Below are 17,370 nucleotides of genomic sequence, written 5' to 3'. Positions count from 1 at the left end.
CTTTAAACAACTTTATCTGCAAATGCAGTGACATTCTGAGGTACTCGAGATTGGGACTTCAACATACGAATTTGGGGCACACTTTTCAGCCCATACAGAGGGGACATCTCAGGCTTAGGGCTCTGAAAGCTGGGCCATCCTGAGCACAGCGTGGACCATGGTGGGTCCCCCAGTTCTGGGCAGACCTTCCTGGGGGAGACTTTCTCCCCAGCACCACCTCCCACAGTGGTGTGTTGAGGTTGGGGGCAGATGTGTCCAGGCTGGAAATAGGGAAGACCCCATCTTTTCCTGCGAGGGTCAGGAATGGCTTTACCCAGCAGGGAATGGAGGACGGGTGGGAGTCAGGAGCAGGACGGCTGGGGTGCATCTTTGAGGGCTGAGGGTATGACCTCCCTCCATTTCAAATTTCCTCTGAAAGCCTCTCCCGTGAGGCCACCCACTCCCCACCGAGAAACCAGCCCTCGGGAAGGATCCTGATGAGGAGTATGCCTCTTCCCCACAAAATGACCCTATTTGGGAACTGAAGCAAAGGCTGTGCTCCGGGTGGAGGAACTCCAAGGATCCCTGAGTGTGGAGACAGGGATTATGTGGGTGACTATGTTCCTGTTACTCCAGAAATCTCACCCTCCAGGCAGCTGTGCTGCCTATGGTGAGGTGGATCCCATGGGGACTGATAGGAAAGCATCACTCTGATGAATCGGGTTTTCCCAGTACTTCACCGGGCAAGGTTCCCTGCAGAGCAGCAGAGACAGAATAGGTCCCGTGGGGCAGAAGCTGCATCGGCCGGAGCAGCTGTCGGCCTGGGAGCTTTGTGAATTTATGTTGCTATAAAGGAGTACCTGAGGCTGGAAATGTATAAAGGAAAAAAGGCTTGTTTGGCTCACGATTCTGCTGGCTAAGGATGGAGCATTGGGTGAAAGCCTCAGGCTGCTTCACTCCTGGCGGAAGGTGAAGAGGGCGGGCTGCGCAGAGGTCACAGGGGAGGGCAGGGCTGGGGGAGGGAGGTGCCGGGCTCTTTTTAACAACCTGCTTTTGCGGGAACAAATAGAGCAACAACTCACTACCCCCAGGATGGCACCAAGCTATTCATGCGAGCTCTGCCCCCATGACCCCAACACTGGGGATCAGATTTCAACATGAGGTTTGGGGTACACACATCCAAACTACAGCAGCTACTATAAATCACCCCAAACTTAGTGGCTCAAAGCAACAGAAGTTTATGATCTTACAGTGCTGGAGGTCAGAAGTCTGAAGTCGGTCTCACTGGGCTAAATTCAAGTGATGAGCAGGACTGGTTCCTTCCGGGGGCTCAAAGGGAGTGTTTTCCTACCTTTTCCAGCTTTGAGAGGCTGCCTGCACTCATGGCTCCTGGTTCTTTCCTCCGTTGTCAAAAGCATGGCATCTTCAAGTCTAACTCTCTCCCTCTGCTTCAGAGATCACATGGCCTTCTCTGACCCTCATGCTCCTGGTGTCGTAAGGACCCTCTCGATGACACCAGGCCCACCAGATAATCCGGGATCATCTCCCCATATCTGGATCACATCTGCAAAGCCTCTTTTGCCATAGAAGGGAGCATATTTGTAGGCTCTAGGGATTATGACGTGGACATCTTCAAAGGCCTGTATTCGGCCAACCACAGAGGGTGGTGTGGAGAGCTGGCCAGTCAGCCAAGCGTGGGATGGAGGAGGTACCCCGTGGCTGGTTCCCTGTGCTCTACTGTACAGCCCAGGCAGGTCTGAGTGGGGAGGGGGCTGCCCTCAGCAGAAGGCCAAGCTTCTGGATGCGTCTATTTTGGGACAGCGCATCTTCCCGTCCAGGCAAGGCCCTGTGACTGGGGTAGTGGAGTAGGTGGGACAGGGTGACACGAGGGGTCAGGCCACAGACCCACCTCCTCCTGAATTCACATCACAGTGTTTTTCCCATGGAAGGTCACCTGGTTTCCAAGAGTCAGCCTTGTCCCCCACAATGGAGACAGGACAATTTCTCCAGCTCTTGGTAGAAGTAATTTTTGAGTGCTTACTAGTTATTTACCTTTTTACTTTTTAAAAAATTCTTGTGAAGTTACTTTGTGAGTTTTCCAGGATGTGTGTAAACTACACACATCAGCCACCTAGGTAGTTTTGAGTTGCTTTGAAGTTCAGCTGTTGTTGACTTCAAAGGCAGCAGCTTATGAAAGTTGGAGAAATAGTTAGAACATTTTCCAGTCCCTATTCAGGGGTTGGTGACCTCCGTGGCCCCCAGCCTCATGGCTTTGGGCTTTGGAAGGCTGGTGTCTGGTCTCACTGATGGCTACAGGCTGGACTCACCCCCACCATCTCTGTCCTCACCAACCCTGTCCCCAGCCCCCTGGCTCATCCCCAATATCCTCTACAAACCTGCTCCTACTCGGGTCCAGGGCAGGAGGCTGAGCACTGTGGGCCGTCCTGGGAGCCTCAGGCTGCACAGGTTGCTGACCTTGGACTGTAAGGGCTGAGTACGAAGGCAGAAGGTGGGGATTCTCAGGCAATGCAGCAGGCCTGCGAGAGACTCTGGGGAGGAGCAACAGGGCTCTCTAAATTGCCACCTGCAAGTGGCTGCGTCCTCCTGCCATGGGGCACCCAGGACCCAGCTCAGGCTTGCACCTGGGTTCTTCCTTGTTGAACCTGTGGCAAAGCAAGGAGGAGACTTCGTCTACTCCCTGCTGGGCAGCCTCTGCTGACTGCCCTATAGGTGCTGGGCAGTGTGTCTGGGACACAGAGACTGTGAAAGGCCTCCTCTCCCACAGTGGAGAGCCGCCAGCAGCATGAGGAGGCCGGGTTCATGCAGGGTCCTTGGCAGGCCTGAGGGCCAGTGGGGATCCTGGGGGCTTTCTGGAGTGTACCCTCAGCTCTGCATGCTTTGAAAGGCCCCTTTAAAGTCAGGTCCTGGTCAGATCTAGAAGCCGGCAAGTCTCAGCTGAGGCTGAAACCTCGGCCTCCCTGAGCCTTGTGACTTGCCCAGGGTTGGAGGCCCAACGCCCCCTGAGGAATTCTCTTCCTGGTACGGCAGAGAAAGGTGGGGGCCAGGGAATCAGGGTGGGGAAATCCCAGCTGCCTCTCCCTGCACCCTGGCCCATCTCCCCCAGGTCATGAGCCATCCCCCCTTCGACTGTTTTCCCACCATAAGGGACTATGATTTGCATCTACAAACTCTGCCTCCGACAAGGACAGTGTGGGAAGAGGGTAAGCCCTGAGTGGAGCCAGGTGAGCTGGATTCAAAGCCCAATTCCGCAGCAGAGGGCCTGGGAGAGCCATCTCATAACCTTGGGTACACCACAGGCCCTTTCCGCACCCACAGGTCTGTCTTGCTCATGAGTGGGTCTCAGAGTTTACAAATATAGACTGAGGATCAGAGAGGCTGCATGCGTGCCTGAGGTCACACAGCTCAGATCCCCAGAAAGAGAGCAGAATGGTAGCTCAGACATTCCGAGTCAGTGCTTTTAACCATAGTGCTGCATTATATACCCTCAGCACCAGCCCCAGGCTTCCATCCTTAGTAGCCTGTCTACATTTCGAGGGTTAGTTCTCCTTCCCCTCCATTTCAAATGCCCCCCTTTCAAGTTCCCTCAGGGAAGGCCAGTGGTTTCTGGGGTCACCTGGGCCAGGGGTTTCTGCAGCTCAACCCATCAGGGGTCTAGGTGATGACTGGGATTTCTAGGGGGAAACAAGGGAAATAAACATGGCTTTTTCTGCCAAAAGGCTCTCTCAGCCGAGACTTGCTGGCACGGATATTCCCCCTGCCCTGGGCTGGCTGGCGTGAGTTGTCTGCGCCTCCCTGAAGGCAGACTTCAGGGGCTGGCTGTGATGGGCTAGCTGCGGTGAGGAGTCCCCTGAGCCCTGAGTCACATCAGAAGCACATTGCTCCACCCCAGGGCTCGGCCTTGCCCAGGGCCTCAAAGGCACCAAACGTATACACCTGAGCTAGAAAGTGTAAAAAAGCCAAAATTTAATTTTCTCTGCAAATATTTTCTGAACATCTACTATGCACGAGTCATTGGGCCAGGCATTGTGGTGAGGATGGGACATTGTTCATTTGCTCATTCATTGATTCCTTCACTGGTTCTTCCAACAAATATTGAGGGATCGCCAGCCATGTCCTTGGTATTAGAGGCACCTGGGAGAGCAGAGCTGGTCCCTGCCTGCATGCAGTGCAGCAGACAGATATTGATCAGAAACAGACAAGACATTGATCACAGCATTGCCTGAAGCATTTCAGAACTGCAACAGGCATGAGGGGCGATACTGGGGACAGTGACATATTTCTGGTGAGATACCCTCATCCCTCCCTAGCTACTCCACTCTCTATGACCTCCCCATCTGCCTCAGAGACCAAGCCCCAAGAGGAGGCTGGGCTGGAACTGACCCCCCAGCTTCCCCCAGGCCACATGAAGACCACTCCCAGAATGTTTCAGGCCTACCAGCGCCTCTACCTACCAGGTCACCCCCAAGGCTGCCATGCCCTGATCCTCAGGAAGCCACTGTACCTTGCATTGGGTCCTGTGTGTCCCATGGCCCCTCATCCATTCTCAAAATGCCTCCTCCACTTTCATGCTCTAGCTCAAGATGACTGAAGTGTTTCCATAAAGGGCCAGATGGTAAATAATATTAGACTTTGTGGGCCCAAGAGGAAAAATAGAGATATTAGGTACTAATGTAACACAGAGAAAAGAGATTCCACAAATATTTAGAGATGGAATTCAAAATACAATAGTTGAGTACAATTTTTTGGTAATACAGCTCTGCTTACGAGAAGCAAGGGGTTCTTTTGGGAGTGGGTAACATGCTGCTTCATTGAGGGTCAAGTTGAGTGCACCCTGTCAGACCCTCTGCAGATGCTCGTCTGGAGATGCCATTCCTAATCCAATCTCCTGGCCCTGTTGACTTTGTTGGCAGCTCCTCCTGAAACTCTCACTTGGTCTCCAGAACAATGGACTCCTCGCTGGTCCTCATCCTGCCTCCATGGCTGCACCTGCTCTTCTTTCTGGCCATGAATGTCGGGGTGCCCAGCGGCTCAGTCCTTAGCCCTCTCCCATAACTGTTCTTATCCAGTCCGTGGCCTCAGACGCCATCTCTATGCCGATGACTCCCAGACCTCAGCCCTGAGCGGAGGCTGGTGCACCCACTGCGTGACAGGTGGCGCCCCCAGCATTAATGACTCAGAGCTCTTGGGTCTGTCTCTCCACCTAAGCCGCCTCCCCAGCAGGGTTCCATCTTCAGTCGCAGTGACCAGCCCATGCAGGCCACATCACTGAGCTCTACCTGGGCACTGCTCGCCCACACCCACCCTGGAACCCATCTTGCCGGCCGTCCTGCTCCTGCCATCTCTTCTGTGGGAAGGCTCTGCCCCCAGCTTCCTCCTTCAGGCTGACAGCCATTTCCCAGTCAACCTGACCACCCTGACCAAACAGCCACCCCGCCCCTTCCCAAGCCACTCTCTCACCGTCCTATCTTATTATTTTGTGTAAGTGATCAGGGAAGGGACCATAGTGAGGCAAAGGCACCGGCCTGGCCAGGGTCAGGGAAGGGACCATAGTGAGGCAAAGGTGCTGGTCTGGCCAGGGCCAGGGAAGGGACCATAGTGAGGCAAAGGTGCTGGTCTGGCCAGGGCCAGGGAAGGGACCATAGTAAGGTGATCTCACTTGGTCACAGTAAGGAGACCAATGGTGGATCCTGCCTCATAGGATCCACCATTCTCCCGGCTCTGCCCCCTCATCTTGACCACTCTTGTATTAGTTTGGTTGATTATTTTCTGTATTTTATGATCCTTTGACATCTTGCTGGCCTGGGAAGGACTGCCCTCTCGGGACTAGCTAACCCCTAGATATAGAGGCACTTGGAGCACACCTTTTGTATGCAAAACGGCCAATCCCAGCCCACCCCGACCATCTCCCCCGACCATCTCCCTTCCTGAGCTCTTGCAGCGGGCAATGCAGCTCCCCAGTCGCCCCGCGGGCCAGGGGCCGGAAACTTGGAAGCCCAGACACTCTGAGCCCCATAAAATTATTCAAACTCAGCTCTAGCCCTGCGTAGCCCAGTTGCTGTTTGTCCATTTCTTCCTATGAAAACCACAGCAAAGGCTCTGGCTCACCATTTCCCCGGGGCGCTCTGGCTCACCATTTCCCCGGGGCTGTCTCTGCCTCCTCCCCCCGGTGCTTCCCAGTGGCCCCACATAGCCTGGTGTGTCTCTTCCTCTTGGGAACTGTGAGTAACAAACCATTGTGCCAAAGGCAATCTTTTTTTTTTTTTTTTGAGACAGGGTCTCACTCCGATGCCCAGGCTGGAGTGCAGTGGTACCATCTCGGCTCACTGCAGCCTCAACCTCCAGGGCTCAGGTGATCCTCCCACCCACCTCAGCCTCCTGAGTAGCTGGGACTAAAGGCACCTGCTATCATGCCCAGCTAACTTTGTGTATTTTTTTGTAGAGACAGGGTTTCGCTATGTTGCCTAGGATGGTCTTGAACTCCTGGGCTCAAGCAATCCACCCACCTCAGTTCCTCAAAGTGCTGGGATTATAGGCATGAGCCACTGAGCCCGGCTAAAGACAATCTTCTGAGCTGTTGGTCTCACTTTACCCGAATAACAGCGAAACCTATGCTTCAACACCCCCCACCCCCGCACCACTCCCGCATGGTGGTGAGAGCCGGGGCCAAGGCCATCCTGGCACCTCCACTGTCACTTTTCCCCTGCAGTCCTTCAAACAATGTCACTCTCTTCCTTGAAACCCTCCCCAACCCCCCAACACACCTAGGATAAAAGGCCAAGACCTGCTTATGGCCCTCGAGGCCCTCCCTGGGTTCTACCCTGCCCTGCTGACCTCTGAGACCTCAGCTGCCCGCACTCACCTCAGCCCTGGCCATGCTGACCTCACCGCCATGCTCAGCACACCAAGCCCTTCCCTGTACTGGCCTGTGACCCTGGGGTGCCCTGCCTGGCACACCCTTCCCTGACCCTGGCCAGGCCGGCACCTTCGCCTCACTACGGTCCCTTCGCTGGCCCTGGCCAGACCAGCACCTTCGCCTCACTACGGTCCCTTCCCTGACCCTGGCCAGGCCGGCACCTTCGCCTCACTACGGTCCCTTCCCTGACCCTGGCCAGGCCGGCGCCTTCGCCTCACTACGGTCCCTTCCCTGACCCTGGCCAGGCCGGCGCCTTCGCCTCACTACGGTCCCTTCCCTGACCCTGGCCAGGCCGGCGCCTTCGCCTCACTACGGTCCCTTCCCTGACCCTGGCCAGGCCGGCGCCTTCGCCTCACTACGGTCCCTTCCCTGACCCTGGCCAGGCCGGCGCCTTCGCCTCACTACGGTCCCTTCCCTGGCCCTGGCCAGGCCGGCGCCTTCGCCTCACTACGGTCCCTTCCCTGGCCCTGGCCAGGCCGGCGCCTTCGCCTCACTACGGTCCCTTCCCTGACCACTTACACAAAATAATACCTCTCCTGCATGGCCAGCCTCCCTGCTTGATTTGCTCACAGCTGTCACCTGAGACTGGACCATCTGTGTGTCTGCTGCTGCTTCAGCAGCCCTCTGCCCATCAGGGACCTCCGCTCCTTGAGGTGGGAACTCTGTTCATGGCTGCAGCCTCAGAGCCTGAATCAGTGACTGCACATAATACTCACTCAACAAACTTAGATGGGGCAAAGGCGTGTGTGATGATGCTGTAGAGCAGGCAACCCCCCACTCCTCGGGCATGGGCCAGTAGCAGTCCGGGTCTACACAGCGGGAGGTGAGAAGCAAAGCTTCATCTCTATTTACAGCCGCTCCCCATTGCTCACATTACCACCTGAGCTCCACCTCCTAGTGGTAACGTTGGATTCTCATAGCAGCTCCAACCCTATTGTGAGCTGTGCACGTGAGGGATCTAGGTGGCACATTCCTTACGAGAATCTAAGATCTGTTGCTGTCTCCCATCACCCCCAGATGGGACCATCTAGTTGCAGGAAAACAAATTTAGGGCTCCCACTGATTCTACATGATGGTGAGTTGTAGAATTATTTCATTACGTATTTCAGTATAGTAATAATAGAAATGAAGTGCACAATACATGTAATGGGCTTGAATCATCCCAAACCATCCCCCCCGCCCAACTGTGGAAAAACTGTCTTCCATGTAACTGGTCCCTGGTGCCAAAAAGTTGGGGCCTGCTGCTCTGGAGTGTGAAGCAGGGAAAGAGGACCTCACCGTAAGGGCCAGGCTCACTTTGCTAAGGGAGGAACAGGGAGAGCCTAGAAGAATGCAGGCCCTGTGCAAATGTCGGAACCTCCAGCAGAGGAGAGGTCTGCAGGGTGCATGGGGGCTGTGACCCAGATGGCATCAGGAAAGAGGTGGCGTTAAGCTGAGCCCTAAAGACTGGCAGGATCTAGAAAGGTGGGCAGGCATGCCGAGAGGAGGGGCTGGGGTGAGCAGGGGCAGGGAGCAGGGAAGGCCAAAAGAGCAGGGAAGGTCTCAGTGCCTCCGGAAAGGAGCATACGAACATTCTGGGCTTTGGAGTCAGGGAGACCTGGACTACAATCCTGGCTCTGCCACTGTCCTCTGTGTGACCTTAGGCAGAGGGCTTGATGCTATTGAGCCTCTGTTTTCTTATCTGCAGAATGGGTATGCACTCAGACTCAGGCCCTTATGGCGATATTCAGGGTTCATGCATGTAATACCCTCCACATGGCATCTGGACCCTGGAGGTTGGGGCAGGTCACCTCAGCAATGGTCCTCAGGCACGATTGTTGTAGCAGTAGGAGGTGAAGCCACCCAGGTAAGTGGGCACAAGGTCAAAGAGGGTTTGGGTCTCAGGGTAAATGCCTTTGGTTGAACTAGTGGTGTATTGAGCTTCCCACACTGACATTTTCTGAGCAGAGGAATTACTTGGTTAGCACAGGGATTTAGGTCATTAATTTGGAGCAGGTAGAAGTGCCTGGAAATGGAAGGACTAAGGCTGAGGCTTCTATGGTCCAAGTGAGTGCTCACAGGGGCTGGGAGTAGGAAGCACGGCTGAAGGGCCATCTCAAAGGCACTGTACCAATGGGATGGTGACATCACTACTGACGGCACCCACAGAGCTGGGGCATATGTATGCTTATGTGTAACTTCCCATTTTACCGAAAAGGAAGCTGGGGCTCAGGGAGGTTAGGTGACTGCTCCAAGGTCACACACTTAGTACTGGACCCAGTGTTGGAACCCACCAAATCTGACCCATCTTGTGCTTGTCACTAACTGAAGGATGTGGCAGGCAATGGAGGCAAGGTCAAAGGCAAAGTCAAGCCCCAAATGGTCAAAGACAAGGATTAGACTTGGAGCTGGTGCCCAGCCTGAGGGTGGAGGGTTGAGGGGCATTTACCGTAGCAGGGGAAGGCTGGGTCGAGTCAACGTTCTTGCAACATCCGTAATTGCAGCGTTAGCTGGGCAAGTTAGATGGGTGGGGAAGTCCTACTTAACCACATAGACATTTCTTAAACATTTTATTTTTACTTCAAATATGTGAAGTACAGCACATCTATTTGTCTGCCTTTTGGTATGGAGCCAAAACCTTTTCTCTGAGCATGAGCCCACTGATTGGAGCTCTGGGTCATCTCTGTGGCAGAAACCACAGAGCAGTGAATCAGCACTGATTTCTGGTTTCAGTGTTTCTAAAGGGACATGAGAACTGGAAGGCGCTTGCAAGGCAATCTCGAGGCAGAGTCCTTCATTATTTGTGTGATTATTTTCCCCAAATCATTACCTTCATCTGTGCTGGGACTTTCCAAAGCTTCCAGCCTGGCGTTCAGGGAGCAGCTCCCTTTCTGCATTAATATTTCATCAGCTTCCCTCAGTGGCTCTCCGAGAGTGGCCCAGGGACCACTTGCGACCCTTTCAGGGAATCCAAAGTCCAAACTCTTTTCACGGTCAAACTGAGATGTTGTTTGCCCTTGATGCTCTCATTTTCTCCAGAAGGTACAAATAAAGATTTTCAGAGACCCAGCCCTGGCCTCTGACAGCCGATGGAATGCGTGCTTGTGTGTCCCTGTGCTTTGAAAGTCTCTCATCTTTAATTTTGAAGATGGTCAATATCAATCAATGCAAGCCACTGAAACAAAAGCTGTTTGGGATCTTCAATGATTTTTAAGAGTATAAAGGAATCTTTAAACAGTTTGAGGCTGGGCACGGTGGCTCACACCTTTAATCCCAGCATTTTAGGAGGCCGAGGCAGGAGGATCCCTTGACCCCAGGAGTTTGAGACCAGCCTGGGCAAGATGGTGAGACCCTGTCTCTACAAAGTAGGTAAGTAAGTAAGTAAGTAAATAAATAAATAAAAATTAGCAGAATGTGGTGGCACACACCTGTGGTCCCAGCTACTTGGGAGGCTGAGGTGGGAGGATCACTTAAGCACCAAAATTTGAAGCAGCAGTGAGCTGTGATCATGCCACGGCACTCCAGCCTGGGGGACAGAGCAAGACCCCACCTCTGAAAACAAACAAACAAACCCAACTAGTTTGAAAACTTGCTAGCTTATATGATATTTAATTAACCTGTGCCTTCATAATATCAAGAACAGCTGGCATGAAAAAGGCTCGGGGGCAAACACAATTGACTTGTGGTAAATACAAGATCAGCTGGAGGTTGTTTTGCCAAACGGCTGAAAGCCAGGAGAGCTGAGCACGCCCAGGATGTCTAGGGGACATGGACACACCTGTCACCTGCAAGGGCCGGATGAGAGGCCATCCATGGTAAAGGGGATGAAAACGGTCACAACAGGGCCAGCTATGATTGAACACACGGTGAGCGCCACGCCCTGTGCTGGGGCGTCTCCTCGTGTCTCATTAGATCCTCACTGCAACCCCAGGAGGAGGTTTTATCTTTATTCTGGTTCCGCCATTATAAAGGTGGGAGAATTGGGGCTCAGTCCCCTCAGCTAGTAAGGAGAAGAGCTGGTCCTTGATCTCGGGTCTGCTGGTCCCCAGAGCTCGAGTCCCAGCTTCAGCTTCTCAACTCTGAGTCTCTGAAAAGGGTTTCCAAGGAGGCGGTGGAACGGTGTGGACTCAATGACTTCGGACATGGTCTGGGGCTGGGAGGCCAGACCGAGCTGCTGCAGGTAGGGAGGGCTGAGGTCAGGGTTGGGTGCCATCTTCAGGTTGTGGAAGCAACAGCAATGCCAGGACAGCAGGGCCTCCTCCTCCCCTGCGACCCACTGTGTGCCCAGACTCCCAGGGGCAGAAACTCCGTCCTGGGCTCCACCGCTGCCTTCACTGCATCCCCTCCCTGTCCCACATCCCCCTGCAGGCCAGAGCCGAGCTGAGTGTGCTGCTGGCCCTGGGAGGAGCCCCATGGCTTCGCAGGCGCCGTTGAGCAGATGGGACCGGCTGTGCCCTGGGCCCTTCCACCTCACAGGCTGACGCTTGCTCAGAGCCCAGGAACCTCGAGCCGCCCCAGACACGGCCAATTCTGAGGTCAATACGGGGCCCCGGTGGCTAGGGGCTCCAGCAGCTGAAGGTTCGAGTCACGGTGGAGGAATGGGGCGTGGCTGCTCTCTTCCCCAGGGTTGGGCTCCCGGCCGCGGAGGGGCAGCTGGCTCGTGCCCCAGTGGCGGGGGAGACTATTTGCTTACTCCCACCTCCACATGAGATAATCAGGAGGTCTCCTGCCATACTCTGCGCTTTCAGCATAATGGAATTCAGGAAAATTCCTGGGCCGAGCCACCCCGCAATTCTAAAGGCAGAGACCTGGGCAGCCTGCAAGGACCTCGGGATATGGGTACACTTCCTATCCCCGCTATCTTCCTACTTCTCCTAAGAAACCACTTGCCTCCCGGGACCCCAGGCCTCTGCCTCCTGCCTTTGCCCACGAGGTGACTCCACCAGGAGTGCCCACCCCCACATTGTTCAACTGAGTCCGCCTCTTACCCCACCCCAAGGCCAAGTTCAAGTGCTGCTGCTTCCTCCATGATGGCTGCCTGGATTCCTCCATCCCTATCCCCAGATATGCAGCAGTGGAGCGATGTTCCTGATGCGGAGGCAGTGGATGTCTGGAGAGAGAACCGAACTGGGGGGCCAGAGAAAGAGCTGGACGATCTTAAGCAAGCAATTTAACCTCTCTGAGCCTCAGTTTCCCCAGCCTCTGAACGGGGTGGGAATACGGAGGATTTCAAGGGGCCCTTACAGATCTGCCTCTTTATTGCCTTTTGAAAACTCGCCACTTTCCCCAAGCTGCTTGAATTCCTAAGGCGTTTTGCAGAGGAGCTGCGGGAAGGGTGTGGAAGGGGGCGGTTCCGGGAGTGGCCGCCCCGTCCCCACGCCCCTGGGGTTCTGCGGACCAGCTCGTTGGAGACCAGGAGGCGCCAAAAGGCAGCCCTGCGCTGCCCTCTGGTGGCCGATGTGGACACTGCAGCCAGGAAGCCTTTCCCTCCCGGCCTTCCGGAAACAGGCTGCCGGCTGGACACTCCCCTGGCTTCGCGGCTCACTTCTCACCTGGCTAGGGAGCTCCTGACACCAAGGGGAACCCCAGGATGAGGGCGTTGGAGGGTGAAAGACTGGGTCTCAGCTCAGCCAATCAAGAGCGTAGTTCTGAAGAGGCCCAGTTGCGGGAAAGGAGTGAATGTGGCGGCCCCCAGAGGTGCGCCCAGCTGCTCCTCCGTCTGTGGGCTTTTCCCACGGCCTTCTCAGGAGCGCCGCCCAGCAGCTCCGCTGGAAGTGGCAGGTGCGCAGACACCTCCTCCCCACCCTTCTGCCCTCCTAGTCCTTCCACCCTGGGACAGTTGCCCCTTCCCAACCCTCTCTTCTGAACCCTTACAAAACCTTGTCCTGAGCCAGCTGTACTTTGGCCTCAAGCCCCCTCCTAGGACTGTGGACGGTTGAGGAGGGCCTCGGAAGGAGCCACCACTATCCCCAGGGAGGCCTTGGAAGTGGGCATGATAGTGATGGGGAGTTCCTGGAGCAGGATCAGGGGCCTGTCTGCAAACACACCAGGGTCCTATCCTTTTTCACCATTGCCTGCCTCTGCCTTCTCCACTTCTCCCCAGCATTCTGTCTTCCCTGGCCTCTCCCGTCTCCTCTCTGCCTCTCTTCTCTCCTTAAGGCTTGCGTCTGTGTCCTCGTAGTCCTATGCAGGCAGGCTCTGCTTATCCCTGTTCCTCGAACCATTCTATTCCCAGATGGAACAGGATGGAACAGGTCCAGGGGCCGCTGGGCTCCGACACCCCTGGCCCTATTCCCAGGGCCTCCCTGTGTTATCTGAGCACCTTCCCAGCCTTAGTTCAACACGCTGAGGTCTGGGATTTCCATCTTGGACCTAGGTGCTCATCCTGCTTGGCCCTGACCTTCCCCTCCCCTGTCCACTTTGCCTGTGAGTCCTTTCTGCTCTCTGGTCTCCTTTACTTGCTTTCTCTCTCCTCCTCTCCATTTGCTCTCGCCCCTCCGGCAGTGAAGGAGATTTACTGGGCTGGGCTAGGGCTGGGGTTGGGGTTCCAAGGGACAGAGGGTCTGGATAATAAGCCGCTACTGTGCAGGCTTAGGAGTGTCCGCAGTCTCAATGAAAAGCCGAGATAACGCAGATAAATCCACATGCCCTGCTCTGCCTAAAAGACACACTTAGAAGATCCAATCTGTGACCCTTGGCTGCACTTTTTTTTTTTTTTAATTTTACTTTAAGTTCTGGGATACATGTGCAGAACATGAAGGTTTGTTACATAGGTATACATGTGCCATGGTGGTTTGCTGCACCTATCAAACTGGTATCTAGGTTTTCAGCTCTGCATGCGTTAGGTATTTGTACTAATGCCGTCCCTCCCCTAGACCCCACCCTCCAACAGGTCTCGGTGTGTGATGTTCCCCTCCCTGTGTCCATGTGTTCTCATTGTTCAACTCCCACTTATGAGTGAGAACATGCTGTGTTTGGTTTTCTCTTCCTGTGTTAGTTTGCTGAGAATGGTGGCTTCCAGCTTCATCCATGTCCCTGCAAAGGACATGAACTCATCCTTTTTTATGGCCGCATAGAATTTTATGGTGTATATGTGCCACATTTTCTTTATCCAGTCTATCATTGATGGGCATTTGGGTTGGTTCCAAGTCTTTGCTATTGTAAATAGTGCTGCAGTAAACATATGTGTGCATACATCTTTATAGTAGAATGATTTATAATCCTTTGGGTATATACCCAGTAATAGGATTGCTGGGTCAAATGGTATTTCTGGTTCTAGATCCTTGAGGAATCACCACACTATCTTCCACAATGGTTGAACTAATTTACACTATCACCAACAGTGTAAAAGCGTTCCTATTTCTCCACAGCCTCGCCAGCATCTGTTATTTCCTTACTTTTTAATGATCGTCATTCTAACTGGCATGAGATGGTATCTCATTGTGGTTTTGATTTGCATTTCTCTAATGATCAGTGATAATGAGCTTTTTTTCATATGTTTGTTGGCTGCATAAATGTCTTCATTCTTTTTTATTTATTATTTTTCATTAAAAAAAAATAATTTCCTTGGCTGGGCTTGGTATCACTGTCCCCACCTTCCATGGTAGGCTGCTGGGGTGGCCTGGGGTGTAAAGGCCTTAGGTACCTGGGCCGGAATCTGGGCGGGGGGACCCACTCATCTCCCTGCTGTTGGTGCCCCTCCAATGGGGCTGTCTGTTTGGTTCTACCCCATCAGTGCCCTCTATAGGCTGCTGCTGGTTGGGGGGCCGGGGGCCTCGCACAAACCGCCGTAGGTAGAAGGGTGGGGGGCGCCATCGTCTGGGCCGCTGCCCAGAGTCTTCGGCCCGCTCCCCTTCGCCGCCAGGTTCTGTCCCCCGAGAGGGGATCTCTGCCACCATGGGTGGTGGGGCAACTGAGGGAGGCCGGGGATGAATCAGCGGAACCTACGTCAGTTGGGGGCATAACGGTGCCCTTCATGGGCACCCCCGCCCTGGGCCCAGTTACATTAGTGGCTTCTGCGCCCTTCTCTCCTTCCACGACATCAAATTCCACAGTCTCCCCATCTCTAACGCTGCGCAGAAACTTCCTGGGGTTGTTTCTTTTAACAGCTGTCTAGTGAACAAAGACATCTTCCTTGGCGTCATTCCTGTTGGTGAATCCGTAACCACTCCGGACGTTGAACCGTTTGGCAGTGCCCAGGCAGGACTCGGGTTGCCAGCACCGGCTTGTCCGCCTGACTCCGGGCGGGGTTTCCCGAGGCCGCCGTCGCCGGGTTGCCAGGGGTGCGGGGGCCCGGCGCCGAGGGGGTCCCAGCAGCGGGGTCCAAGGCGGCTCCGTCCCCGCCGCAGCCGCCCGCCCTGCCGCCTGCTTTCTGCGGCTCCCCTGCGGGCACCGGTACCACCACCGCTACCACCCCTGCCACCGTCGCGGGCACCGTCGCCGCGGGGACCGCTGTCGCCACCGCTGCCGCCTCCACCTCGCTCATCCCGCCGGGTCCAGTACCGGCCCCCGCCGCCGCCACCGCCCCGGCCCCTCCCCCCGGCTGGCGAACCCGCTGCCCTGCGCGATCCTCGCGCCCCGAGCCTCGCCCGGACGCCCAATGTCTTCATTCTTAATTGCTGCACTTTTTTTTTTTTTGAGATGGAGTCTCGCTCTGTCGCCCAGGCTGGAGTGAAATGGCTGATCTCGGCACACTACAACCTCCACCTCTCGGATTCAAGTGATTCTCCTGCCTCAGCCTCCCAAGTAACTGGGATTACAGGCGTGTGCAACAACGCCCGGCTAATTTTTGTATTTTTAGTAGGACGAGGTTTCACCATGTTGGTCAGGCTGGTCTCAAACTCCTGACCTCAAGTGATCCTCCCCTCTTGGCCTCCTGAAGTGCTGAGATTACAGGCATGAGCCATCATGCCCGGCCTGCACTTCTTAATCGCTCCCTTTCCCCAGTCCCTCAAGCCCATGCTTTTTCACGTATCACAGCCCCTCACCAACCAGTGACTATGCCTCTTGGAACACGGGGCCCTCTCAGCCCATGCACCAGAAGAGGGAAATACCATTGCCTTAGCTGAGAAGCGACGCGTTTAAGTCCACTCACATTTCAGTTGCCAGAACTCGATCTGTGTCCCCATCCAGCTGTGAGACGGCCAGTCTGCCTTGGCCTGGATGGAGAGATGCTGTCAGGAACTTGCGCTGTCTTGCATTTCACTGAGGACTCCTATGAGACTCTGCAAGGACAAAAACCATATGATCGTCTCAATCAACGTCAACAAAAGGATTTGACTAAAGGTAACATCCCTTCATGATGAAAATCATCAACAAATTAGGTATGAAAAGGAACATATCTCAACACAATAAAGGACATATATGACAAACCCACAGCTAATATATTGAATAAAAAAAAAGTTGAAAGCTTTTCCTCTAAAATCTGGAATAAGACAAGGATGCCCACTTTCACCACTTGTATTCAACATAGTACTGGAAGTCCCTGCCACAGCAATTAGGTAAGAGAAAGAAATAGCATCCAAATTGGAAAGAAAGAAGTCAAATTTTCTCTGTCTGCTGATGACGTGATCTTCTAAAGCCTCCACCAAAAAAACCGTTAGAATTAATAAGTTCATTAAAGTTGCATGGTACAAAATCAACATACAGAAATTAGTACTGTTTCCATACACCAATAGCAAACTATCTGAAAAAGAAATCAAGAAAGCAATCCCTGGGCTGGGCGTGGTGGCTCACGCTTATAATCCCAGCACTTTGGGAGGCTGAGGCAGGAGGATTGCCTGAGGTCAGGAGTTTAAGATCAGCCTGGCCACATGGTGAAACCCCTTTTGTATCTGCTAAAAATACAAAAACTAGCTGGGCGTGGTGGTGCACACCTGTAATCCCAGCTACTTGGTGGGGCTGAGGCAGGAGACTTGCTTGAATGCGGGAGGCAGAGGTTGCAGCGAGGCGAGATAGTGCCTCTCCCCTCCAGCCTGGGCAATAGAGTGAGACTGTGTCTCAAAAACAACAACTACAACAACAAACCAAGAATACATTGAATCAAAGTGGTGAAAGATTTCTACAATGAAAATATAAAATATCAATGAAACGAACTGAAGAGGACACAAATAAATGGAAAGGTATTTTATGTTCATGGGGTAGAAGAATTAATATTGTTAAAATGTTCATACTGCACAAAGTGATCTAGAATTTCAATGCAATCCCGATCAAAAAAATTAACATTCTTCACAAAAATAGAAAAAGCAATCCTAAAATATGTACCAAACCATAAAAAAACCCAAATAACCAAAGCAATCTTAAGCAAAAAGAACAAAGCTGGAGGCATTAAACTACCTAACTTCAAGATATACTACAAAGCTATAGTAACCAAAACAACATGATATTAGCATAAAAACAAGACATATAGACTAATGTGAGAGAATGGAGAACCCAGAAATAAATGCATGCAGTTATAGCCAACTGATTTTTTTTGACAA

At 53.6% G+C, this 17,370-nt stretch overlaps 1 pseudogene; it reads right to left on the bottom strand.

The window, feature by feature from the left end:
• Window positions 1-11,222: 11,222 nt before the first annotated feature.
• LOC466248 (Y-box-binding protein 2-like) lies at window positions 11,223-15,393 on the bottom strand (annotated as a pseudogene).
• Window positions 15,394-17,370: the final 1,977 nt, after the last annotated feature.

The sequence above is a fragment of the Pan troglodytes genome, chromosome 8, assembly GCF_028858775.2.
Source record: "Pan troglodytes isolate AG18354 chromosome 8, NHGRI_mPanTro3-v2.0_pri, whole genome shotgun sequence".
Classification (NCBI taxonomy): Eukaryota; Metazoa; Chordata; class Mammalia; order Primates; family Hominidae; genus Pan; species Pan troglodytes.
Note: the sequence above shows the minus strand (reverse complement) of the source record. Positions and strands in the feature narration are given on the sequence as shown.